This window comes from Podarcis liolepis (assembly GCF_965112155.1).
Source record: "Podarcis liolepis genome assembly, chromosome: 4".
Classification (NCBI taxonomy): Eukaryota; Metazoa; Chordata; class Lepidosauria; order Squamata; family Lacertidae; genus Podarcis; species Podarcis liolepis.
The window spans coordinates 82425515-82453033 of NC_139558.1; the positions used below are offsets into that span (position 1 = coordinate 82425515).

Sequence of the window (27519 nt, forward strand, 5' to 3'; positions counted from 1 at the left end):
AAAGCTGTTTACTGGCAAGGATACACACACAGAGTGAAGACTTTGCTCACTTTCCCACCAAGGTTCCCTCCCGCTCATGATTAATTTTTCAGAAGTAATTTAGGACCACAAGTTCAAACATAAATTACTGCAAAACTACATCTATATTTCTCTTTTCTCACTCTCTCTCCCACACTACTTCTGCCACAGACAGACTACATCTACATACACATTTAAAATATTCCCCAATCATGCATCACTCACTCTCTGACATTTATTCAGGGCCCCAGGCTGGAGGACCCAAACCTCTGCCCTGAAGTGTGGCCCTAAAAGTGTCACTTTCAATCTGCTGGGGCTGTCACCGCTGCATACCTGCCTGCTATTCTGCTGTTAAAGCACTGCTGCTGCTGCTATCATTGGTTCTGCTGCTCCTGCCATGTTCTGAACAATCCTAATTCATTTAGGGGACACAGGTGGTGCTGTGGTCTAAACCACAGAGCCTAGGACTTGCCGATCAGAAGGTTGGCGGTTCGAATCCCCGCGACAGGGTGAGCGCCCATTGCTTGGTCCCTGCTCCTGCCCACCTAGCAGTTCAAAAGCACGTCAAAGTGCAAGTAGATAAATAGGTACCGCTCCGGCGGGAAGGTAAACAGCGTTTCCGTGCACTGCTCTGGTTTGCCAGAAGCGGCTTAGTCATGCTGGCCACATGACCTGGAAGCTGTATGCTGGCTCCCTCGGCCAGTAAAGTGAGATGACCGCTGCAACCCCAGAGTTGGTCACGACTGGACCCTGGTCAGGGGTCCCTTTACCTTTACCTAATCCATTTAGGGCATGAGGAAGAAGGCTTTTGCATGCATATTGACAGCTTAGCCATCTTGTGTAGGGATAGGCAGAAGGAAAATTGGGTTCTGCTAGTCCCGATCTACTAGTAGATCTCTGGGAGATTTGTGGCAGATCAACAACGTTTTCTGACTCCCTAACCACAAAAACAACTAAAAGTGTTCCTCTCTCCTCCTAAATGAAGATACCAGAAATGAAGAAACCAGGGGAGTGGATTTTTTGTCTCAGTTCTGACAGTGGAAACAAATTTGTAGGCTAATATTATGCTCAGAGACACCCTGCTCCTTTCCTGCTATGCACCTGAGCTAGCATTTTGCACTTGGCTCCACCTTGGGGTTCAAGCTTTCAAAAAACCCACAACAGATTAGATCGAACAAGTCTGCAGTCTTCCCAGTTCTAATCTAGTGGAATTCTACAGCGGTAAGGGAGCATAAAGTGTAGGGTGACTGTTTAGGCATCTGCTGAAACAGAGGAAATCAATCAACGAAAGAAAAGACAAATGAAGACAGACAGACAGACACATACACACACACACAGAGAGAGAGAGAGAGAGAGAGAGAGAGAGAGAGAGAGAGAGAGAGAGAGAATCTTAGCATGCTAACCAATAGGTACGAGGTGAAAGTTTAAAAATAATTGCTGTAATACAGGCATAGGCAAACTCAGCCCTCCAGATATTTTGGGACCACAATTCCCATCATCACTTGCTAACAGGACCAGTGGTCAGGGATGATGAGAACTGTAGTCTCAAAACATCCGGAGGGCCGAGTTTGCCTATGCCTGCTGTAATAGTAGTATAGAATAGAATAATTGAAACATAATACATTTCTCCATAGTGGAGAAGACTGTAACCAGGATACAGTACATGTATACCTGCTAAGTCTACTGCCTAGGTGCTCACTGTTGATGGTCCTTTTCTCCCTCTTTAGAGTTCTTTATATATCAAGTTTGGCTTGAACTGGACAGCCTTTCAATTAAAAGACCTCTTCAAAATGAGGACTGTCCTCTGTAATGTGGGCAGGGCTGGATTTAGGTTTGATGAGGCCCTAAGCTAATGAAGGTAATGGGGCCCTTTATATGTCCAGCTGTCCTTTGTCAACAACAAATCGTCACTGTTTTTTGTGTTGAATATATGCTATATGGTAATTTATGGACCTAACAGGTATCTAAAGCCATTTGCACATAACATATAGGAGCCTACACCACACAAAACACTGTTGCTGTATGTAGGTTTTATTTTATTTGTTTTTTATATTATATTTTGGAAATGTACATCCAGGTTTTTTCCTTTAAAATTTTTGGGGGTCCCCAAGAGAGTGGGGCCCTAAGCTATAGCTTGTTTAGGTTATATGTAAATCCTGCATTGAACGTGGGTACACAATACACCTGTTTCTCCCTTTTCTGCATGGCAACATAATGATCCACACTTTTGCCTGCTGGGGGGGGGGGACTTCCTTCTTTGGACACCGCCCCCATACAAACTCTGCAACGGTGGTGACACTTCTGCCATACAAGAATAATGTTCTCTTGATTATTCATCTGTATTCACATTCTCATGAAAGCTCCAGGGGTGGAAAACAATTTGCTGAACTAGATAGGCAAGAGGCAGGGAAACTGTAGCCCTCCAGCTGGGGTTGAACCGAAACCCCATAATTCCTGATCACTGGCCATCCTGGCTGGGGCTGATGAGTGTTGGAGTCCAACTAACCTCTTAGATAGGTCTTTGGTCTGACACCACAGGGCTTTTACTATGTTCTTAAGCTTGCAGGGAATAATAAAAGCATAGCTGTGTATGCTGCTGTCTGTCAATGTTGTTCCAAAATTCCCATTTGGCATTTCCATAGCTTTGAAAGGAATCATCTGATTTTCAAGAAGAACAATGACTACAGGTCCATGAGAATTTCTTTTACCAATTTTTCTTTCCTTTACCAAAGTCTTCAGCAATTTACCACACACACAGTGAGAGGTCTTCATTACATGATGTTACAATTAAGGAGAAAGCATCAAAGCATATTGTCACATTCGAGTAGAAAACAATGGCTTGTTCCAGAATGCATCTGTTTCACATTAAGGACAGATGTGAAATGTTGATAGAAAGCATCACTATCATCATTGGTGTTTTTACTTTCCTTCACTTTGTATCACTAAGGACCTGACTAGTTCAGACATCTTTCAATAAAATGGATTTTAATCCAATTAGTCAGAAATAGCTTGGCATTTGAAAAGCAAATGGCTACAGTTTCAGAGCCCTTTTCTTCACAAACATTTGGCCAAAGTCTTTTCAAATTCAGCTCCAAGACACATTTGCCAACAGTTGGTTCCAGAACTTCTGGCACAAAGATTTTCTCCCCCAGGGACCTAAGGGCATGGTGCCTCTGAGCTCGGACAGAGTACCTTTCCCTTGTAAAGGGCCTGTGTTTTTAAAAATAAATAAATCCTCCAGGAAACCTGAGATAGAACACACCCTGAATGAAGACTGTACTTCTTCAAGTTATATTTCAAATGCCACTAAGGGCACCTTGTTTTTGTTTGATTCTTCTCAGATTCTGTTGAAGGAACTGGGCATGAGCACACATTGCCCCAGGTATGAGATAAGCCAACAGGTGCATGGTCAGCCAAGCCAGTTGCTATGGCAATGACCTAGTGCCATCTATATAAGTGATTAAAGCATGTCAGCTCATTAGTCAGTCAGTGAGTCTGTATGTGAGTTGGAGTCTGTGTTACGTCTTGAAGCTGGAGGAAAAGAGATACTATGTGCTTGTATATATCTGCATCTGTATCTGCAAAGCCTACAAGCTGTATGTCAATGTCCAGAATTGTATTTCTGAAGCCTTCTTCAGCAATAAACTATTTTGGACCTTAAGCTGCCTCTGTGTGGTGACTGGAACTAGAGACAACTTCTCCTACGTGGCCATCTCACTTCAGATTCCCAGCAAAATTGTCTTTATTACCGTATTTTTCACCCCATAGGACGCACCACCCTATAGGATGCACCTAGGGGTTTTTTGGGGGGGGGAATAAAGAAAAAAATTATCCCCCCCCAGGCATGGGGCTGGCGTGGGGGAAGCCCGAACTTCCCCCAACCCCAGCCCCCAGAACAGCCTGCTATTCGCAAGCCTAGGGAGCTGCACCGGTCTCCACAGGCTTGCGGAGAGCTGTGCGAAGCCCGGGCACGCTCTTCAGTGCGCCCGAGGCTTCGGAATGCAGGCAGCTCTGCGCAACCTTTGGGAGCCCGGCGCGGCTTGGTGCCGGGCTCCCGAGGGTTTCGCAGAGCTTCCTGAAGCCAAGAGAGCGAGAGGGGACAATGCGCACCGACCCCTCTCGCTCTCCAGGCTTCAGCGAAAGCCTGTATTCGCCCCATAGGACGCACACACATTTCCCCTTCATTTTTGGAGGGGCAAAAGTGTGTCCTATAGGGCGAAAAATACGGTACTTCTTTTTTAAAAGTATGCTATGAAAGCATTTTATTTAAATTCCATCAGATTTGCTTCTTTTTAATGTTCATCTTATCTCAGCATTTTTCAGTTGTCCTTGATTCCATTCCATTGTCTGGACCACAGTCCTTTTTTCCAGATCTGTGAATGGCAATGGATGAATGAAATATGTTACAAGTTGAATTTCAACTCCTGCTAAAAGATAAGCCTGAGAATCCTTAAGCAAAACACTTTGGACATTGCTATCCTGTAGCTATCCTTGGTGAATTAGGTATTATTGAGTTCTTATAAGAAATATCCTGAACTGTACTTCAACTATTGTGCAGGTTGTAAAGGTAAAAGGTAAGGGGATGCGGGTGGTGCTGTGGTCTAAACCTCAGGGCCTCTTGGGTTTGCCAATCAGCAAGTCAGCAGTTCAAATCCACTCAACGGTGGTGAGCTCTGTCCCAGCTTCTGCCAACCTAGCAGTTCAAAAGCATGCCAGTGCAAGTAGATAAATAGGTACCGCTGTGGCGGGAAGGTAAACGGCATTTCTGTGTGCTCTGGCTTCCAGCATGGTGTCCGTTGCACCAGAACCAGTTTAGTCATGCTGGCCACATGACTCAGCTTTCTGTCTGTGGACAATCGTCAGCTTCCCTCGGCCTGAAGCAAGATGAGCACCACACCCCATAGTCGCCTGTGACTGGACTTAACCATCCAGGGGTCCTTTACCTTTACCTTTGCAGGTTGTAATTTAGCTATCCCACAGATGTTGCCCTTTTATGACTGTTGTGACACAACTCTTGGCAATTTAGACATACCAAACTATGCAAACAAATACGTATTTTGAGAAAAAGCACACATTTAAATTGCATTTTGAAGGAAAATGCGCATTTAAATGCTACGATGAGAGGAACAGTTTAAAAAGGTGATCTGCAGGGGGGTGAAATAGAATGGAATTATGGCTGAAATGTGAACATAAAACAGACATGAAACAAGGAGATCCATCCACCCTAAACACATTTTCTTGAATAAAAGTAGCATTGAATCTAAGCAAATGACCTTAGGGGGTCTTATAGCTTAATGATAATGTGGCAAGTGGCAACCTTTCAGCTTTACAGTTTGCTGAATTCAGGTGAACTCCTTAATGAACATAGCTGTACACCTTTTTGAGGCATTAATTAGAAAGAGATGATGCTCTCTCACACCAGCTGTTCCCCATTGAGGCCTTCTTTGCATGACTTATGGGCAAGTTATCATTATGGATCACTGCATCATTAAATTTTACGTTCCTTACGTTACCTCCCGGCAGCCAAGGCATATGAAAGTGCAGAAGAAACATGAGGAGATGAGTTTCTCAATTGCTGTAATAAAGTTTTACATCATTGCACCGAGACATGTTTTCTCCACACATGGAAATGGTTAAATTAAAATTGTAATGACTGGATCCAGAAAAGCCCTTTTAGGCCACAGAAAATTAGTTTAATCTGCAAATGTGATTTATGCCTGTCAAGAGACAAGCCTCACGATGAACAGTAAAACTAGATATAAAAAAACAGAGTGTCGTCCCCCCCCCCCATTTGCTGTTCTTAATGGTACCTGCTTTTCTTCTTCAGGCAAATTTCTTCTTCAGGCAAATCCAATGTAGTGCCCCTCAGATTTTTTGGACTACAACTCCCATCACCACTGAGCACTGGCCATACATATTGGAGCTGGTCGGGGTCAGAGTCCTAAACATCTGGAGGACGCCATGTTGGCTCTCCCTGCCCTTGTTGTTGTTGTTTGGTCGTTTAGTCATGTCCGACTCTTCATGACCCCATGGACCAGAACACGCCAGGCACTCCTGTCTTCCACTGCATCCCGCAGTTTGGTCAAACTCATGCTGGTAGCTTCGAGAACACTGTCCAACCATCTCATCCTCTGCCGTCCCCTTCTCCTTGTGCCCTCAATCTTTCCCAACATCAGGGTCTTTTCCAGGGAGTCTTCTCTTCTCATGAGGTGGCCAAAGTACTGGAGCCTCAGCTTCAGGATCTGTCCTTCCAGTGAGCACTCAGGGCTGATTTCCTTAAGAATGGATAGGTTTGATCTTCTTGCGGTCCATGGGACTCTCAAGAGTCTCCTCCACCACCATAATTCAAAAGCATGTCTATCTGTCCATCTGTCTGTCTGTTTTGTTTTAGCGGCACATCATCATCATCATCATCATCATCGTTATTATTATTAACTGGCAAGTGTAAATAGTCTCTATCCATATATTTAGTTATCCTTCCCTCCTCTCCCTTAGCATGAATGGTACATCACAGAGGGAGAAATCTAAGTGAGAAGAAGTAGATCAAGACAAAAGCATGAAAATCTGCTTTGGCCATGTCAGCCAGAGAGGACTAGAACCACAGCAAGTCTCCAACTAGTTGCATGAGAACTATTAGGCAGAGACTTGTCTGTACATCACAGCCCAGTTCTGGCTCTCTCCCAACACTGCCATATGCCAATACCAGGCCTGCTCTTCAGACTTCTAGATGAGAGCTGATCAAGTTATATTCTCTGCCCCTATAAATACTTCTAAACAGAAACTGCTCTGTCCAGCCACAGGCTTCTCTTCTCTTTCTCTGCCTTCAGCTCATTCCACTGGGATTGACCAAGTGGCTCAAGGGATAGAGCTCCAGCTTAGCTCCCGAAAGCCTTACAGTTAAAATGGGGATGAATGAATTCCATTCATTACATTCTTCCTTTACTGCTCTCCTGATTCACTCTCCTATCCCCCCATTTTGCACTCCAGTGTACTCCAATTTAACTTGGGGGATGCACACGTGGAATTAACTGGAAATATTTCTAATAGTAATTCCTAGATTGGAGCACAAGTTATTGGCTGCAGTTTCCATTTCCTCCATCTCTATTCTTCCTCTAAATTACTAGTGAGATCAGTGCATTGATAAAATACTGGCAAAAAAAGAAAAGAAAGCCAATTTCAATGTACTTCCTATTGTCATGTGCCCATATACTCATGTACACAATGTTAAAATGCCACATATACAAAGTATGTTGATGCAACCATAGGTTTCCTCAAAGTTACCCTGCTACGCAGAAGCCTGAAGCTTATTATATAGAGTCTCAGTGAACAGGGTCACACCAGGTAATGTCGCAATCTGTAGTATCACATCAGGTAAAGGCAGATTCAGGAAACTGCAGCATGGTGCATTCAGGTTCAGGCAGACCATATCAGGACCATGGAAAGCTCCAAGGGAACGTGTATTAGCTCAAGAGCTTTTCTTTCCCCTGTTTTAGGCAATGTTGCCTCAGCAGAGAGTTGAGGCCTCCTGAAGCCTCCTAAATTTAGGCAAGTGCTCTTCTGCATTAGTCACTGCCTCTCTGAACAAGCTGGCTATGTTCTTTAGTGGGTCTCTGCCTCATTCTGTATCTCCTGACTTCTGCAAGCTTGAAGAGATGGAAATTGTGCTGGGGACTGGTGGGGACATAGCTTCCATCAGGGATGGCGTTGGTGAAAGTTCCTCTTGCTTGCAGCAGCCAGTGCCTCGCCCCCTTTCAAGTCTTCCTTGGGTCCCTGGAGGGCCTGAGGGTTCATGGATCATGAGTAATGTGCACATTCATACCAATTCCTGCAGTTGCCATTCAACATAGGCAATTGCTATTCAACCATTGCATAGATGTTAAAACACTGTAAGTCTGATTCCAGTCCTTATGATTTCAGACAGAAGGATGAAAAAAGTTATGAAAACATTTCTTATGGATCAGAAACTGGAAGGGATAAAACAAGCCCATCCACACAATGTGTTCCAATGCCTATAATTTCTCATTCCACAACTGTGAGATATTTTTCCCCAAGGACTGTCTTCAACTTCTTTTTACATGACAAGAGAAATAATTTTGGAATGGTGAAAAGGCACCAAAAGACACACATGCCCCGTCCTTTTATTTGCCCAAAGGCAAGTTTCGTTGCCTTCAGGAGGAAGGAAGCAGAGGTAGCAACACAGTGGACTTTTTTCAAGCGCCTATGAGGGATTTGTGTGTTTTCAGCTGGACACAAGTCTCAACCCTTTTCAGGATAAACACAGAGATGCTCATGCGTGGTTTCCCAGGACATAGTCTAAGTACATGATGCAGCTACCTTACAGGTTTGGGTCAGATCAGTTGCTGAATGGGAGAACCACCTGGAAACCCTATGTTCACTTCTCTGAGTCCCACGATGGAAGAAAAGTGGTATATACATGTGCTAATAAAATAAAATAACATGTCATGCACTTGCTCCAATTTCAATATGTTTGGACTGTATACAAAGCCTACAGAGCAAGGTTCTGCTGCAAAAAATAAATAAATCCTGGTTTGTGGACCAGTTTCTCACATCCATCTTAAATTTAATCAGTCAAATTAAACCCAGTCAGACGGATGGAGTACAAATAATAAAGTATTATTATTGTCTATGATGGCTGTGCGAGCACCTTTGGTAAGACCCAAATCAGCCACATTCAAGCTGCTTCAGGTCTTGGAGCAGAAGACTTAAGTGGCTACCTAGGCAGTTGCTACTGCAACCACTTGGCAAGCAGCAGCAATTTCATCAAGGTGAACGTTGTGTTATTGACTGCTAACCCATGAATGGAAGAACCTAGATCCAGCAAAGACTATTGTAAATGGATGTGTGGTGAGGATAAGGTTTTCACTGATTCCCCATTCCCTTTGCAGACCCCTCTGTCTCCTCCCATGCTTTACTGGACAGATCCCTTAATTCCAGAGCAGATTGGGGTGTGGCAGGTACAGGAAGTTGCCAAGGTAAATGGCAGGAGTTTGGTGGGCTATTGAGAAAGGGTTGGTGGGCCAGTTCTGTCCTATGAGCTAGTGGTCTCTCACCCCTTATTTGAATGGTACTCTTGCTTATCAGAACCCTGGCTATTTGGAGTGATGAGCTTTTGTTGTGTGACTAAAGCATTCTTATTTTCATAGCTAGTGTCGTGCATCATACATGAACAAGGCTTCCTTGCTCTCAAATGTATCCAAGAAGTAGTTGAGTTCCCCCCACCCCACCCCTGACAGCCACCATATATTCACAAGAGATCCCAATAATCATATTCTTCAACTTTTGATTCAGGCTATTTCTATTATTTCATTACAAGAGCAGCTAATTTACAATGTAAAAAAATAAAATAAAAATGCTTTGTTCACCATTCCTTCAAAATTTAGGCTTATAGTATTATGTTTCACTAAGACAGCTTGTGATTATAATGTAATAAGGAATGCATAAAGAAGGCATGCCATGCTCAGTCTGTCTTTGAAAGGAATTATGATGAAAGTGTTTTGTAAAGTTCCCAATAAATAAGATACCATGCTGAGTATGGTTTACCATACTTGTGAATTCGAGCTTTTCCAGGCCAATCCTGCTGTAATCCTACATGTGCCTCACAGCTGGTAGATGTGTTCCTCTGCATCGGCTGAAGTTCAGGAATTTTCCTTGGGTAGAGGGAAGAGGTACAAAAGAACTAACCTTCTGGGAACTAAAGTCACAATTGCTGGTGAAACTACCCTTTCCCTAGTAACAGTAACAAGATTATATTAAATAGTTACTGAATCATTTTCCAATTAACCAGGAAGGCCGAAAGGGTTGCCATATGCCCTTCATTTAATAGCGTCATCAGAGCAGCTTTGTAGGAGCAAGGGATGTGAATGCTATGAGTAATTTGCACATATATTAAGTCAGTGGTTTTTTGCCCCCTGAATCTTGAGAGATTTTCAAATGAAAAGGAGGAGAAGAAGGGGGGGTAAAGAAACGCTGTGTTATTAAAACACTACCCTCTGCAATGAATCTCAGCAGATACAATTTCATTTTCTTCCTAACAGCAGAGAAAAATCACAAGGTTAAAACAATAGCCATTAATTTTTTAAAAATATTCTAATGCTGGATTTGAACATGTAAGAGCTCAAACTGTATTAAAATATCCCTCAGCGGTGACATACACCATTGAAGTGCATGCACACATTATATACAGTTTTGGAAAGTCTGTTTTCGTGATACTGGGGGAGTTAGAACTGTATATAGCATGTGGATTGTTCAGCTTGAGATAATGGAGGCTAAAATCCCCAATCGGCCGTGAAGCTTTGTGGGTGACCTTGGGGCCACTGATTGTCCCAGCAACTGGTATTCAGAAGCATACTGCGTCCAATATCCTGGCTGAGGCTGGTGGGAGTTGCAGATCAGTGACATAAGGAGAGCCACAGGTTCTCCATCCTTTCCTTTAGGTCACTTATGGATTTATATCCAACTTCTACATCATTTTTTCACTATTGTCAAGAAATGAAGCCAAGCAGGACACTGCCTATTTTGACTGTTTCATCTGAAGCAACATGGACTTGTGGTTCATTGGGATCCCACTCAACATGTGAGTGGAATTCATTTTTCTTTCATGGCACACACAGGTAGAGGCAGCAAGATGGCTACCCTTCTAGAAGCTTCCACCTGAAATGGCTTACTTCATATTGATTCATAAGGTTGGCCATGAAAATGGCATTGTGCTAGAAAGAGAAATTAAGACTTAAAAGAAAATCAAGGTAGCCATCAAATGACTACTACTAATAATAATAATAGCAATATCAACAGCAACAGCAACAGGTCTTCAGTGAAGTACTCCCACAGAGTACTCTTGTGCACCCATGAGGGTGAAAAGAGCTAATTGAAAACCTCCACATAGGTACATTTTGATTTGGTGGGGTTTTCCCCCCTCCTTTGGATATGTGGAGCAGAGAGCAATAAAAACTTGGAAAAACCTACTGAAGGAGCCAACTTTCTTCTTTAACCCTTTGGCACTGACGGAAGAGTGTCTGGAAATCTTGACTTCTAGTGTCAAATGTATCAAAACAAAACAAAAAATAGCTCACCACCTCCAAAACTTGGCAAAAAGGAATGGAGAACATAAAAGCTGTGAAAGTGAGTCTCACAAATATATAGAAGGGCTTGAGACTGCAATACCACACCACTTACACCTGAGAGCATGCCTCACAGAGCTCAATGGGACTTAGTCACCCTGCATTTTTCATTTAACAAATTTCATATGCCGTTTACCAGAGCAAAAGAACTCTAAGACAAATTGCACTGTAATATTGTTATGTTCTTATAGAATGGAACTAAGGGTGATGGAGACCACTGAATTGCCACCAGCACCAACACCACATGCAGTTCTCCCTCTTCCCCCTGGATTGTGTCCATTAGGGTGAGTGGGCCACTGTCCCATAAGAGTAAAGCAAGTAATAACTTAAGAATAATAATGTCATTCTGCCCTCATCCAGGCCCACCTGCATGTATTGACTGGGACACTATGGAGGTCTTTGTGTTGAGTTCACAGATTCGTTCAGGCTTTAATGTGTTGCAGCTAGGGATGCAAGAAGCCACCCTTGCCCGTTCCACCCTGTATTCATCACATACAACACTGTTTCTCCACCACTGCAGTTCGTTTTCTACCAAAAACTACACTATTTGTTTCACTGTCCACTGTAGCAGAATTATATAACTCATATGATTTATGCAATTAATTATGCAAATTATATACATTATGTTGCCATTGTGTTATGCCACCCCATTCATTTAAATGCAAAGAAATACGATGCAAATGGGGTGTGCAATCAATTGCATATCGTTTGCAGATTGAAAACAACAAAAACAACCGATCATATTCACTGGATTGACTTCCGTTCCAGACATGAGGTGGATATTTGTTGGTTTGTTTGTTGAATTTCTGCACTGCCCTTCATCCGAGGATCACAGGATGGTTTCAGATATAAACACAAAAAATACAAAACATAGTAACAAACAAAACAATACCCACCACTTTAAAAGGCCATAGATGGTTTAACTAAGCAAAGATTAGCAATTTCTTCTCCCACTTACATTTTTATCAGACTTCTTCAATATTCGTAGTTGCAACAAGTGTGAACTCAAAAATGGAAATGTCTTGTGTGACCACATCAGTACTCCAACGCTTGTTAAAGTTGTTCTGGTTAATTGTAACAAAACATTTAAAATACTTAAAAAATAATAATCACCGAAATTTACCTTAACCGAAAGGTTCCACTCTGGGTGAAAGCGGAAGGCTGGTGTGATGATGACTCATCACAGGAAACCTGAGCTGCAGCTCTCAAAGTAGGTGAAGAAACTTGAGAAGTCAGAGAAGGCTAGTAGCAGCAGTAGCAGAGAAGCTTTGCAATGATGAACAAGCTATAATCTCTCTCTCGGACAAAGAATTCCATAAAGGACTGAGCCACATTGATAGTTTGCAACGTGTTGCTTTGTTATTTTGTCCACGCAATGTTTATATGTAAATAGTTTTTAGACTGTTCTGCGGTAAAGCTTTGAAACTCATTCTTGACATGTAAAGCTCATCATACACAAGGCCCAGCTCAGGGATTCCACTGAACAACTTTAACAGTATCCTGAGCACAAGCATCAACAATGATAATGTGATTTGAAAACTGGGATAGCAGGTGCTAATAAAATGTTTAAAAATTCAGTCTTCTGGCTCATAGATGATTCAAAGTATTGTTGATGCCTTGATGGTGGGAACAAAATGAATTGTTTTAAAATAGCTTTGAGATACATAGAATTCTTTGTGCTTTGGAAGAAAATCACTGGAAGCCTCTAGACCTAGATGGCATGTGAGAACAAAACAAAACCAAAAAAAACTAGGTTACAGCAATTGTGACTCTGTGATCTGCAGGTGTGTCCCAGGATCACAGACAGAGCAGCTGGAAGGTCAGGAAATTGCTAGTTGTGCTTTGGAACATACCATATAATAAATATGAACTAAAATGAAACCATCTCTTCCCTTTGAAAAAAAAATATCAAAAGCATTTGTTCAACCTCCTAATCAACAAATTGTATATTTGACCTGGAGTGAATTTTTAGCAATTGCACTCTTCCTTCAAATTATATTTCACTTAGAGAATTTATAGCACTGTTATATCTTTGATTTGTTTTCACCTCCCAGCCAAAATGAATCACTAAAATAGTTTTTGCAAACTGTAAACAAATGTTAAGCCAATTTTTTCCCCTTTAAGAAATCCTTATGGAAAGTAAACTATGTATATAATTTGGCAATACACCCACCTGCAAAGAGTGTAGAAGATGAAGATAAAACTGATGCCACCAAAACACACAGAATTCTTTTTTCTTTTTAACCTTTTGCGTTTTTGGAATTCCCAAAGAAGGGCTAAGGTGCCTCTTTTTCCTCTCCATTCTCTACAAAATCAGAGGCAAATTCAGTGTTGCAAGGCATGAGCGGGGGACCCTAGAACCCAAGACCTCCTGACCTCCCTTACCTGGCCCTCAGAACTCCTCCAAAATCATGTCCACTCTCCCCAGCACATCCTTCAAAAACATGACTCCCCACCACACCCTGCTTGAAGGCTTTTGTCTAGCCATGATGTGTCCTTGGCCTGTGATTATCAATTAATTATATTTTTATAAAGTAGATTGGATACCTTCCAACATTTCTCAGATGAAAATAGGGATGTCCTATTCAAATCCCCACGACGGGGTGAGCTCCCGTTGCTCAGACTCAGCTCCTGCCAACCTAGTATTTCGAAAGCATGCCAAAAAGTGCAAGCAGATAAATAGGTACCACTCCGGCGGGAAGGTAAATGGTGTTTCAGTGCGCTGCTCTGGTTTTGGTGTTCCATTGCAACAGAAGCGGCTTAGTGATGCTGGCCACATGACTCAGAAAAACTGTCTGTGGACAAACACCGGCTCCCTCGGCCTGTAAAGCGAGATGAGAGCCGCAACCCCAGAGTCATCTGTGACTGGACTTAACTGTCAGGGGTCCTTTACCTTTACCTTTTTATTCAATACTACTACTACTACTACTACTACTACTACTAATCTTATTATTTGCAAACTGCCCATCTATCGTATTTTGCGCCCCATAGGATGCACCAGCCCATAGGACGCACCTGGTTTTTTGAGGGGGGAAATAAAGAAAAAAAGAACCAGGTTGGGGAACAGCGGGAAGGCGCACTCTGCCTCCCCGCTGTCCCCCGAGCTTGTGGGGCTGGCAATGGGGAGAAGTGCGCTGAGCCCGGGACTGCAGGCAGCTCTGCGCAACCATCGGGAGCCGGGCAGGACTTCGTGCCCCTCTCCTGATGGCTGCGCAGAGCTGCGCTGAGCCCGGGACTGCAGGGAGCTCTGCGCAGCCACCGGGAGCCGGGCGGGACTTCGCGCCCCGCTCCCGATGGCCACGCAGAGCTGCGCTGAGCCTGGGACTGCAGGCAGCTCTGCGCAACCCTCGGAGCCGGTCTCCCGAGGGTTGCACAGAGCTTTCTGAAGCCTGGAAAGCGAGAGGGGTCGGTGCGCACTGACCCCTCTCCCTCTCCAGGCTTCAGCGAAAGTCTGCATTCGCCCCATAGGACACACACACATTTCCCCTTTATTTTTGGAGGGGAAAATGTGCGTCCTATAGGGCGAAAAATACGGTAACTGGGTTGCTCCAGTCACGCGGGGTGGCTTCCAACATATATAAAAAACATAATACTGCCTTCAGATGTCTTTTAAAGGTTGTGTAGTTTCTTATTTCTTTGTCTCAGGGGTCACATAACTCCATACCCTCCAACATTTCTCCAATGAAAAGTCCTAAGGAAAAGTGGGACATTCCGGGTTCAAATCAGAAATGGAGATGGCTTCTGTAAAACCAGGACTGTCCCGGGAAGATAGGGAAACCAGGAAGGTGTGGCATTGCAGAAATCCAGCCTGGAGGTTATCAGTGCATGGGCAACAGTGGTCAGGCCACCCCAGTCCAGAAATGGCCACAGATGTCAAAGCTAGTGGAAGGCACTCCTAGTCACTGAGGTCACCTGACGCTCTGGCAATGACAGTGGACCCAGGAGCACTCCCTGGCTAGTCTCCCTCCTTGTGATTCCCAGGAGCTGGTTTTCAGACCATCCTGCCTCCAACAATTGTGGTCAAACGTAGCCATCATGGGTTAGCTGCCTTGTCTTCCATACCTCCGTTCTTAAAAGCCAGCTGCACTGCTGACTCAAGCTGTCAGTCACTGTTGCAGTCAGCCAGTCTCTGGGAAATAGAAGGAGCATAGTAAGAGTGGAGAAACAAAATCCCTCCTTTCCTGTTAAACGAGGTGAAGACATGGGGGGAACAATGCAAACATGAACATTTGTTCAGAACTTTGACGACTGTTAAGATCCTTACCTTAATCCTTCCAGTGGTCATGCCCATTAAGGATATGCAACACGTTGATCCTTTGCTTATGGGATTGTGGAGAGCGGGGGGGAAAGGAGAATGAGGGAGGGAGGCCGGGGTTGGCATAAACCGATTCCAAGCAAATTTCAGCTAACTCAATGTGTAGTTTTTATGAAGCATGTTTGCTTTAAGTGGGTTGCAAAAAGCAGTGCTTTGTTTTAACAAATACAAGGGGGACCTGTTCAGGGTTCCAGCCAACTCTCTTTCTGCTTCTTCTCCAGTGGTCTACTTTTAACTCATGGTACCAGGCAGCATTGCATGGTCTTTGAGACCCCAGTGGGCTGTTTGGGGCCTTCTCCTCCCCAAAGGGTTTTTTCCTAAATATTTTTTGTACTTTGGAAAACGTTTGGGATCCCCAGTAGATGCTTGTCCATTAGGGCAAATGGGGCACAGCCCCTCCAACTTCAATCTGCACCCCCTATCCATTTACACCTGCTTGCCTTCTTGCAACCAGGCCAAGGGAGAGCCAGTGTAGTGTAGTGGTTAAGAGCGGTAGACTCGTAATCTGGTGAACTGGGTTTGATTCCCTGCTCCTCCACATGCAGCTGCTGGGTGACCTTGGGCTAGTCACACTTCTTTGCAGTCTCTCAGCCCCACTCACCTCACAGAGTGTTTGTTGTGGGGGAGGAAGGGAAAGGAGATTGTTAGCCGCTTTGAGACTCCTTCGGGTAGTGATAAAGCGGGATATCAAATCCAAATCCAAGGGGGAGTATGGGGACAAAATTAGTTGGCTCTCCCTGTCAATGGCTCTTAGAAATAAAGAGTTTCTAAATTTAACCCTCTCATGGCTACAGCAACCCACCTGATAGGGTTTGGGCAAATCTTGGGCAGAGAACCACTGGGCATGTATGTACCCTCTCAGGAGCTTGGTGAATCTTCTGTTTTTATTCCTCACCCATGATTACAAAAATGGGGTTGCAAGATACCTGGCAAGCTCATGGGCTACCTTTTGCTTGGTGCGCCACACTTTCCTAAGAGAAGCCTCTGTTCCCCTTTTCAGTAGTTCTCTTGGCAGAATCCAGCCATTCATACTCCAGTGAGATGGAGTTTATATCTTAGAAGGGAAGGATTTTGAAAGAAAGGCCATATTTGCAATGCAATTGAAGCAGATGAGATAGGAAGTGATTATGGCATGAATAGGGTATTCATGAAAGGCAGAGAAAAGGCAAAGACAAATTCCAGTAATTTTACTGGAGTGGTGACAGGTGGACTTACAGCTCAGGGAAATGAAAGAAGAGGGAGCCGGGTGCGGGGGATGGGGAGGAGAAAGTCTTGACTCTTCAATTTATGGATTCACCAACAAATTAAAAGGGCCAACTTGTGAGGAAAGTTACATTCAGGCCTGGCTAGATCAACATATTGATCTGCCATATATATATATATATATATGCAGGTTTTGGTGTCCTCGGGTGTCTTCCCGTGTAAAAGTTGGGGTGTCTAGGCGACGTTTCGACGAGGTCTCACTCGTCATCTTCAGGCTGGTGCTTTCGGCTTCTTGTTACTGGAACAGAGCGGGATCTCAGTGTTTGAGTTCCTATAAATACTGTAGAGGGGTGTGGTGTATTGCCTCAAAAGTTCTGGGCAGAGGGGAAGTTCCCAGGCTAGTGTTCTTTTCTTCTTTTGTTCCTTAATTACTTGAGGGATATCTTGAGTGATTTCTTGAGTGATATTCTGAGTACCACTTAGGTGGGTCATTAGGTGTGGATTAGTTGCTAAAGCCTTCGTGTCTTGACCTCTTGAATTTGTGAAGAGTTTTTCTGGGAAGATGGCTGTACTGCACTTAGTTGTGCTTTGGCTTGGCTTCGTGTATAGGGGCGAGCTGTGGTTTTGTGCCCTGTGCCAGCCAGATCTGTGTAGGGATTGCAGGGGGGTGCAGCATCCGGAGGTGCCACTATGGTTTGGTTACTGGATGGTGTCTGTAATTTATCTGTGGAGAGGGTCTGGGTTTGGGTCTGGTGTGGTTGATTGGTGGTGGCGTTCTGTGTGCCTCTGGATCTGGTGTCGGTTTTTGTGGGGAGGGCTAATTTCCAGATGTCTGGCAGGCGGGACGTGTCGTCACGCTTGTTCATGTTGTGAGGGTGTTTCTCTATCTCGATGGCTTCCATGATTATTCTCTTGTGGTGATGTTCCATGTTAAAGAGCAATTTGGAATCTGCAAAATTAATTTCGTGTCCTGTTTCTTTCATGTGTTGGAAAAGAGAGGAAGATTTTTCTTCTTTTTTGACGGCATTCTTGTGTTCTGCGATACGTGCATTTATTCGTCTGTTTGTTTGTCCAATGTACGTGGCTGGGCAGACTTTGCAGGGTATTTCATAGACCCCTTGGTTTTCCAACTGGATTTTATCTTTGGGGTTTCTGAGGATATTGGCTATTTTTTGGTTGGTGCAAAAGGCTGTTTTGATATTGTGTTTATGGAGGATTTTGCTAATTTTATCTGTAGTGCCCTTGATATAAGGAAGGAGGGCCATGCCATTGTTTTCTTCCGTGTCTTGGTTTTTGGGGGGTGTTTCTTTTTGGATTAGCTTCTTAACCCTGTTTTGCTGGTATCCATTGGCGATTAACACATTTGAGAGATTCTGTAACTCAGTTGTCAAGTGGTCTTTGTCAGCCAGGCGTTTGGTTCTGGAGATGAGGGTCTTGGCTACGGAGTTTATTTGTGCAGGGTGGTGGTGTGATTGAGCATGTAAGTAGCGGTTGGTGTGTGTTTTTTTCCGGTAGATAGTGTGTCCTAGGGAGCCATCAGGTTTTTTGTAGATTAGGACGTCAAGGAAGGGAAGCTGGTTGTTGGCTTCTATTTCCATAGTGAATTGTATTTTGGGGTGTAGGCTGTTGAGATGTGTGAGGAAGCTATCTAGTTTTTCTTTCCCGTGTGGCCAAATTACAAAGGTGTCGTCAACATATCTGAGCCAAAGTTTGGGTTTGTGTTCTGACTTGTCTAAAGCATTGGTTTCAAAGTGTTCCATGTACAGATTTGCGATGACCGGTGAGAGGGGTGATCCCATAGGTGCTCCTTCTATCTGTTTGTATCTTTGTCCATTGTGGATGAAGTACGTGTTGGTTAGGCAGTGGTTGGTCAGGTCCAGGATGTATTCGGGGGGATTGTATTTGTTTTGAATGGCTGTCAAGGCTTCATTAATGGGCACTTGTGTGAAGAGAGATACAACATCGAAGCTCACAAGTAGGTCATCGGGATGTAGGTTTTGCTTCTTTATTGTTTCTATGAACTGGAAGGAGTTTGTAACGTGTGAAGAGATGGATTCTGCATAGGGCTGAAGTTGCTTAGCGAGAAATTTAGCGAGATTTTGTAGAGGTGAGCCTATGGAGCTGACTATTGGTCTGAGTGGTGTTCCTTCTTTGTGTATCTTGGGGAGGCCGTAGAGTTTGGGGCATCTGGATGATTTTTCTCTGGGGATGATTCTTAGCTGGATTTCTTCACTGATAGGAGAGGCTTTTATTTTGGATTTGGTGGTTTTTTCCAGATAGGTGGTGGGATCTGTTTTTATAGGTTGGTAGGTAGGGTCTTGGAGTAGATTTGATAGTTTTGCTTGGTAGTCCGATGTGTTCATCACAACACCTCCGGATGCTGCACCCCCCTGCAATCCCTACACAGATCTGGCTGGCACAGGGCACAAAACCACAGCTCGCCCCTATACACGAAGCCAAGCCAAAGCACAACTAAGTGCAGTACAGCCATCTTCCCAGAAAAACTCTTCACAAATTCAAGAGGTCAAGACACGAAGGCTTTAGCAACTAATCCACACCTAATGACCCACCTAAGTGGTACTCAGAATATCACTCAAGAAATCACTCAAGATATCCCTCAAGTAATTAAGGAACAAAAGAAGAAAAGAACACTAGCCTGGGAACTTCCCCTCTGCCCAGAACTTTTGAGGCAATACACCACACCCCTCTACAGTATTTATAGGAACTCAAACACTGAGATCCCGCTCTGTTCCAGTAACAAGAAGCCGAAAGCACCAGCCTGAAGATGACGAGTGAGACCTCGTCGAAACGTCGCCTAGACACCCCAACTTTTACACGGGAAGACACCCGAGGACACCAAAACCTGCATTCCTGTACCCGTGAAAATCTACGAAAACAAATATCTCACCTCTACGGGGAGGAAACCTTCCAGCTGACAAGAACCTACGAGAAACTAGAAATCCGAAGAGCCACCATCTTATGTGATCTCTTGTTCCTACGCAACTGCCGAGACAACAACTTAATTCCCACATGCTTCCAACTTAAATTCCACTCTAAAACCCCAGCTACCGAAAGGATCCTGAAACGAACTGAACTATCCCTAATCAGAAACGAACTACATAAGAAAAGATACCTACTAAACCAAACCAACAAAGATCTGCTCACTCTTCACCTCAAACTCTGTAACAAAATCCACCCTGCACTCTGGGACAAATGCAAACAACTAGCCGTCTGGAGAGCTGAAACTGAGACCTCACATAAGACAGACACACACACCAACAAACTCCACAAACTAGAGAGACGCCAGAAGCCCAGCCACCCTCCACAACAACCCATGAAACAAACAGTACATAACATATCAGACAGGATCCTCACCTCAACTGAAACCAAAGTACTCTCCAAAGGTTTCAACTTTGCAGTTACCCCGAGACGCATCCCCACGGAAAACATCATATGCGGAGTCGAAGCTAGCCTAACCAAAATCAACCCAGATGAAGCCAATAAAATCAGACTTGAAGTCACCAACATCCTCTGCTCCAGCAAACCACCCAGAAGCAATTTACACAAAGAAGAACAGAAAGCACTCACCAACCTGAGGAAAGACAACAACATAATCATTCTCCCAGCAGACAAAGGTAATGCCACTGTTGTGATGAACACATCGGACTACCAAGCAAAACTATCAAATCTACTCCAAGACCCTACCTACCAACCTATAAAAACAGATCCCACCACCTATCTGGAAAAAACCACCAAATCCAAAATAAAAGCCTCTCCTATCAGTGAAGAAATCCAGCTAAGAATCATCCCCAGAGAAAAATCATCCAGATGCCCCAAACTCTACGGCCTCCCCAAGATACACAAAGAAGGAACACCACTCAGACCAATAGTCAGCTCCATAGGCTCACCTCTACAAAATCTCGCTAAATTTCTCGCTAAGCAACTTCAGCCCTATGCAGAATCCATCTCTTCACACGTTACAAACTCCTTCCAGTTCATAGAAACAATAAAGAAGCAAAACCTACATCCCGATGACCTACTTGTGAGCTTCGATGTTGTATCTCTCTTCACACAAGTGCCCATTAATGAAGCCTTGACAGCCATTCAAAACAAATACAATCCCCCCGAATACATCCTGGACCTGACCAACCACTGCCTAACCAACACGTACTTCATCCACAATGGACAAAGATACAAACAGATAGAAGGAGCACCTATGGGATCACCCCTCTCACCGGTCATCGCAAATCTGTACATGGAACACTTTGAAACCAATGCTTTAGACAAGTCAGAACACAAACCCAAACTTTGGCTCAGATATGTTGACGACACCTTTGTAATTTGGCCACACGGGAAAGAAAAACTAGATAGCTTCCTCACACATCTCAACAGCCTACACCCCAAAATACAATTCACTATGGAAATAGAAGCCAACAACCAGCTTCCCTTCCTTGACGTCCTAATCTACAAAAAACCTGATGGCTCCCTAGGACACACTATCTACCGGAAAAAAACACACACCAACCGCTACTTACATGCTCAATCACACCACCACCCTGCACAAATAAACTCCGTAGCCAAGACCCTCATCTCCAGAACCAAACGCCTGGCTGACAAAGACCACTTGACAACTGAGTTACAGAATCTCTCAAATGTGTTAATCGCCAATGGATACCAGCAAAACAGGGTTAAGAAGCTAATCCAAAAAGAAACACCCCCCAAAAACCAAGACACGGAAGAAAACAATGGCATGGCCCTCCTTCCTTATATCAAGGGCACTACAGATAAAATTAGCAAAATCCTCCATAAACACAATATCAAAACAGCCTTTTGCACCAACCAAAAAATAGCCAATATCCTCAGAAACCCCAAAGATAAAATCCAGTTGGAAAACCAAGGGGTCTATGAAATACCCTGCAAAGTCTGCCCAGCCACGTACATTGGACAAACAAACAGACGAATAAATGCACGTATCGCAGAACACAAGAATGCCGTCAAAAAAGAAGAAAAATCTTCCTCTCTTTTCCAACACATGAAAGAAACAGGACACGAAATTAATTTTGCAGATTCCAAATTGCTCTTTAACATGGAACATCACCACAAGAGAATAATCATGGAAGCCATCGAGATAGAGAAACACCCTCACAACATGAACAAGCGTGACGACACGTCCCGCCTGCCAGACATCTGGAAATTAGCCCTCCCCACAAAAACCGACACCAGATCCAGAGGCACACAGAACGCCACCACCAATCAACCACACCAGACCCAAACCCAGACCCTCTCCACAGATAAATTACAGACACCATCCAGTAACCAAACCATAGTGGCACCTCCGGATGCTGCACCCCCCTGCAATCCCTACACAGATCTGGCTGGCACAGGGCACAAAACCACAGCTCGCCCCTATACACGAAGCCAAGCCAAAGCACAACTAAGTGCAGTACAGCCATCTTCCCAGAAAAACTCTTCACAAATTCAAGAGGTCAAGACACGAAGGCTTTAGCAACTAATCCACACCTAATGACCCACCTAAGTGGTACTCAGAATATCACTCAAGAAATCACTCAAGATATCCCTCAAGTAATTAAGGAACAAAAGAAGAAAAGAACACTAGCCTGGGAACTTCCCCTCTGCCCAGAACTTTTGAGGCAATACACCACACCCCTCTACAGTATTTATAGGAACTCAAACACTGAGATCCCGCTCTGTTCCAGTAACAAGAAGCCGAAAGCACCAGCCTGAAGATGACGAGTGAGACCTCGTCGAAACGTCGCCTAGACACCCCAACTTTTACACGGGAAGACACCCGAGGACACCAAAACCTGCATTCCTGTACCCGTGAAAATCTACGAAAACAAATATATATATATATATATATATATATATAATATTATTATTTATACCCCACCCATCTGGCTGAGTTTCCCCCAGCCACTCTGGGCAGCTTCCAATCGAGTGTTAAAAACAATGCAGCATTAAATATTAAAAACTTCCCTAAACAGGAGTGCCTTCAGATGTCTTCTAAAAGTCCAACAGTTGTTTATTTCCTTGACATCTGATGGGAGGGCGTTCCACAGGGTGGGTGCCACTACCAAGAAGGCCCTCTGTCTGGTTCCCTGTAACCTCACTTCTCGCAATTAGGGAACTGCCAGAAGGCCCTCGGCGCTGGATCTCAGTGTCCGGGCTGAACAAAAGGTCAGCACCAAATTAACAGGTTGAGCGGTATATTATCAGGTTGAGTGGTATATTTGATAAGCAAAACAACAAGTGAGAACTTTGGGAGTGAGATGCTTCAGCCCAGGCTGAGCATGCTACAGTCGCTTGAAGTTCTTCTACGACATGGTGATGAACAGGGGCGTGAGCCCAGAGTTTCTCGCCACAGGTTTCTGTGACTATAATACAGAGACCCCCCTGCCTTTAAAACACGAGGGACATGAGAAGCAGTTGGCAAATGCATGGGCAACAGCCACCCAACCTGTTTTTCTCTTCTGCAGGTTTTCTCCTAAGCCTGGGCCCCTAGTTCTTATCCTAGCGGCCGCTCCCATTTGAATAGCCTGAACAGCAGCAAATTAGCAGAAATGCCTGTCTCTAGAAGATTGTGCTTCCTAGCACCAGCCACTGCTTCTAATTACATCACCATCTAATTATCTCCCAAAACAAACACCTCCCGTGTGTCTGACTGGCATTTGAAATGTGAATGATCTCAGCACCTTGTACAGCACATATTCCTCCCTTTCCAATCTTTTTTTTTTTTTTTTAAAAAAAAAACAAACTTGTATAAAACTTAGTCTGGAGAAAAGCTATAGGAACACTCAGAAAATGCACCCACCTACCCCATTTTTACCAACAAGTTTGTACCCCTCTTCAAGTCTTCAATATGTGAAGTAAGAAGGCCTTCCAAGTTTAAAATTAGCATAGAAATCCATTGGTAATTTTACAAAATAATGTCTACTTAGCCCAAAACTAAGTAGGTTGACCATTTACACACTGCCAAAATGAACAAAATATACAGAAAAACTTTCTGGCAGTAAGAGCTGTTTAACAGTGGAACAGTCTCCCTCAGGAGGTGGTGGACTCTCCTTCCTTGGGGGTTTTAAAGCAGATGTTGGGCAGCAATCTGTTATGGATACTTTAGCTGAGGTTCCTGCATAGCAGGGGGGTTAGACTAGATGACCCTTGGTCCTCTTCCAGCTCTAAGATTCTATGATCCCCCCAAAAGAGAGGGGCACGCTGATTTGCATACAAATTGCATATGTTAATTTATATTTATAGATGCAAATTTTAAAATCACTGTAATTCTGATAACAATAATTTTAATAGAAACACACAAAAATCTCACCACAGTGGGGTAAATTGTGACCAGTTGACCTGTAAGCAAGTGTTAAGCAAGTGATGTATGTTGGGGCAATATATATATATATATATATATATATATATATATATATATATATTTTTACATGGACGCTTATAGGATCTGAACTGGTGGTGAGTGACCAGACTGTGGTATCTGTGAATAAAGGTGAATTCTACACTGGGACCTATTAGGAAATAAAATGGAAATAAAACTCCTTTATACAAATCTATGGAATGACTGCACTAGGAATACTGTGTACAATTCTGGTCACCTCGCTTAAAATAGGAGATTCTAGAGCCAGAAAATGTTCAGAAAAGGGCAACCAAAATATTCAAAGGGATGAAGTGACTCCCCTACAAGTAAAGGATGTAAGATTTGGGGCTTTCTTGTTTAAAGAAAGGTGGATATTGGGGAGGGGAGTGAGAGAGATGTATAGAATTATGCATGTTGTGGAGAAAATGGATTAAAAAAATTCTCCCTCTCACATAATATTGGGAACATCCAGTGAAGCTGAATGTCAGAAGATTCGGGATGGACAAAATTCTTCACACAGTGCCTAGTGACAATAGTGGGATAAGAACTAGTGATAGTCACAAATTCGGATGGCTTTAAAGGAGGCTTAGACCAAAGCTGTGGTCCCAAGTGGCTCCCCAAGCTAGATCCTAGCCTCAGACTCTGAGCATACCAAAACAAGCTCCAGAATCCCTGACGTGACACGAAGTAAACATTTCTTGCTGTGTATATTTGAGCGAAGCCGCAAATATCTAGAAACAGAGAGGAGGGACTGTATGTTCAAAGAAAACGCCTGGTGCAGAACAAGTTTCAAATCATGGTTAGGTGGGAGGGGGGATGTTGCCTTGAGACATGACTGATGTTACACCTTATATGATGCCTATATTTTAACTGTTGACAATATAAAGGGGACTCAGCGGCATTACCTTATCCTGCTTAATGAATGTTATCGTGAGGAAAAGGTAAATCAGTAACAGCTAAGATCAAACGTACCTCTCTTCTTTTGAACACACAATGCCCTCATTTATATAAATTTTCACATTCTGCCAGCCTTCCTCATTTGGACACAACAAATGAACCCACAAAAGGCCAGCACAAAAGGCCTTCGCATCTCCAAATGCCAAAGGACAGCTTGAAATAGTGTCCCGAGTGGATTGTTGGGCTGACAAGCCACTGGACTCCCCATTAGCTAGGACCGTCCTTCCAGCTGCGACGTAAACTGTTGGTGTTGGCAGAAGCAGCAAAGGTCATCACACCTTCTCTTGTCTAGACTAAAGGAGAAAACAATTCTTGTAATATATTGTTTGTTGTTCCTTGCCAGTTTATTCCTATAGAGACATATCGGGATTTTTGCTTTTTATTTGAGAAGATCAAGTACTTTATTATGGAAACTGGCTTCCATGCGCACATTCTGACTGGCATCTGATTTTTCACTTTCTGCATTGCTGAAGAATGTCACGAGGCCTCCAGAGACAGGCTGGGTTTTGATGAAATGCTCTTTTCTAAGCGAGGCTGCTTTGTAAAAGCAAATGAACCCAACACTTTGTATAGAACAGTTCCTTCCCTTCCCAAACCATTTATTTTCTTCTTTTGGAGAACTCTCCACTTAAGCAGAAGGACAATTTACTTGTTCATATTTATTTATAACCCTCTTCAGGCATTCTGGAACAGTGTACAGTAAGCATGCGGGGTGGGGGCAAGTAGTGCTATTCTTCTAGAAAACGAGGTGCTGCAACTCACCATGAACACCTCCCTTGTGCTCTTACAATGGCAATGGTGCCCACTTGAGAGGTGCCGGAACTGAGTATGATAGCTCTAGCCTCCTCTTTGTTTCTTTCATCCCCCCACCCCCGGAGGTTGGAGGGTGCCTGTGTGAAATAAGGAGCCTTCTAGAACCATGGAGGCTCCCAGCACACTTTAGAACTCTGATGCTTCAAGTCAAAGAGGGCACAAGGTGGCCAAAGCAAGCAGACTCATTCCTACTACCACATCCCCTTTGAGTGCTTACTGCACGAATTTCCAAAATGTTTGAAGAGAGCCAGTGGGGTGTAGTGGCTAAGAGTGGTGGACTTGTAATCTGGTGAACCAGGTTCGCTTCCCCGCTCCTCCACATGCAGCTGCTGGTGACCTTGGGCCAGTCACACTTCTCTGAAGTCTCTCAGCCCCACTCACCTCACAGAGTGTTTGTTGTGGGAGAGGAAGGGTAAAGGAGATTGTTAGCCACTTTGAGACTCCTTAGGGTAGTGATAAACTGGGATATCAAATCCAAACTCTTCTTCTCTTCTATATTTATTCAAACATTTGTATTCTGTCCTCCTAGTGCAGAACTGGTACTGTTACAGGTGCCACATAATATTTATTCTGCATTTGTAAGAAACCAGGGGTGCCATCGCCTGGGGCTGAGTCCTTCTGCCCCCCCCCCCCAATATTTGGCACAGATGTGAAGCAAGGAGCCGAGCACAGTGTGGCTCTAGCGGCCAGCTCCTTCTGCTGCTGCTGCCATGGAGGGAAAGGAGGGTCAGAGCAGCGTCCCACCAGTGGTGGCAGCAGCAGGAGGTGAGGTCCTGACGTAACATGCGCGATATTGCCCCCGCATCACCCTCCATAAGAAATCAATGTTTTCATGCGGCAGCACCCACACTTCGAAACTCTGTGCTTATTGGCATCAGACAGGCACCTTCACTGTACAGTGGTACCTCAGGTTACAGACGCTTCAGGTTACAGACTCCGCTAACCCAGAAATAGTACCTCGGGCTAAGAACTTTGTTTAAGGATGAGAACAGAAATCACGCTGCTGCCGCCGCCGCCACGGCACAGTAGCAGCAGGAGGCCCCATTAGCTAAAGTGGTACCTCAGGTTAAGAACAGTTTCAGGTTAAGAACGGACCTCCAGAACGAATTAAGTTCTCAACCCAAGGTACCACTGTACTCTTCTTCTGAGCACCTGCAAAAAACTTTCCAGACATTTAGAATGTTGGCATGTGTTTTAATCTGGTTTTTAGCTTATCACTGATTTTAATTATTTTTAATGTTTTAAATAGCTGATTTTAACTGATTTTTTTCTGATAAATTCATTATGAATTTCTGATAAATTCATTATGAGGGTTTGGTTTGGTTTTTTGTTTTGTTTTTTACCATTAAGCAGTATATAAATTTTGTGAATTGAAAAAATAGAGCTTATGCAACATTCAGGACAGTCAATGATTAAAACCCACTATAAAAGACAATAAAAATTCTCAAAATCTAAGAAAAACAGAGGAGAGGTTTTATTCAATTCTGAAAATGGAGAAAACAGAGGAGGACCTTGTAAATGCAGGTGGTCCCTCTTACTTGCTGTTCCAATTTATTTGAAGGACCTCAATGTGTATGAATAATCTGCAGTCTGAGAAAGTGTTCGCTCTTTGTCGTACTCTCAGCCACAATCCATAATTAATAATGATAGAATTACATCGCTGCAGCTGTTGATGTGGTAGAAAA

The 27519-nt window shown here is 43.8% G+C and overlaps 2 long non-coding RNA genes across 2 annotated transcripts in view; both read right to left on the minus strand.

Annotated features, from left to right (window-relative positions):
* Nucleotides 1-4252: 4252 nt before the first annotated feature.
* Nucleotides 4253-27519, minus strand: part of LOC310704943 — a 30050-nt gene continuing 6783 nt past the window's right edge. Inside the window, exons 2-5 of the long non-coding RNA XR_014525105.1 lie at nt 25037-25314; nt 15069-15285; nt 9585-12867; nt 4253-4391 (exon numbers count right to left, since the gene is read on the minus strand). This is a non-coding gene — a long non-coding RNA (uncharacterized lncRNA). The remainder of the gene's footprint in view (nt 4392-9584; nt 12868-15068; nt 15286-25036; nt 25315-27519) is intronic.
* LOC310704948 lies at nt 13275-14064 on the minus strand. The gene is made up of 2 exons (XR_014525111.1): nt 13704-14064; nt 13275-13461 (listed from the first exon to the last, which is right to left on the minus strand). It is a non-coding gene; the product is annotated as an uncharacterized lncRNA (long non-coding RNA).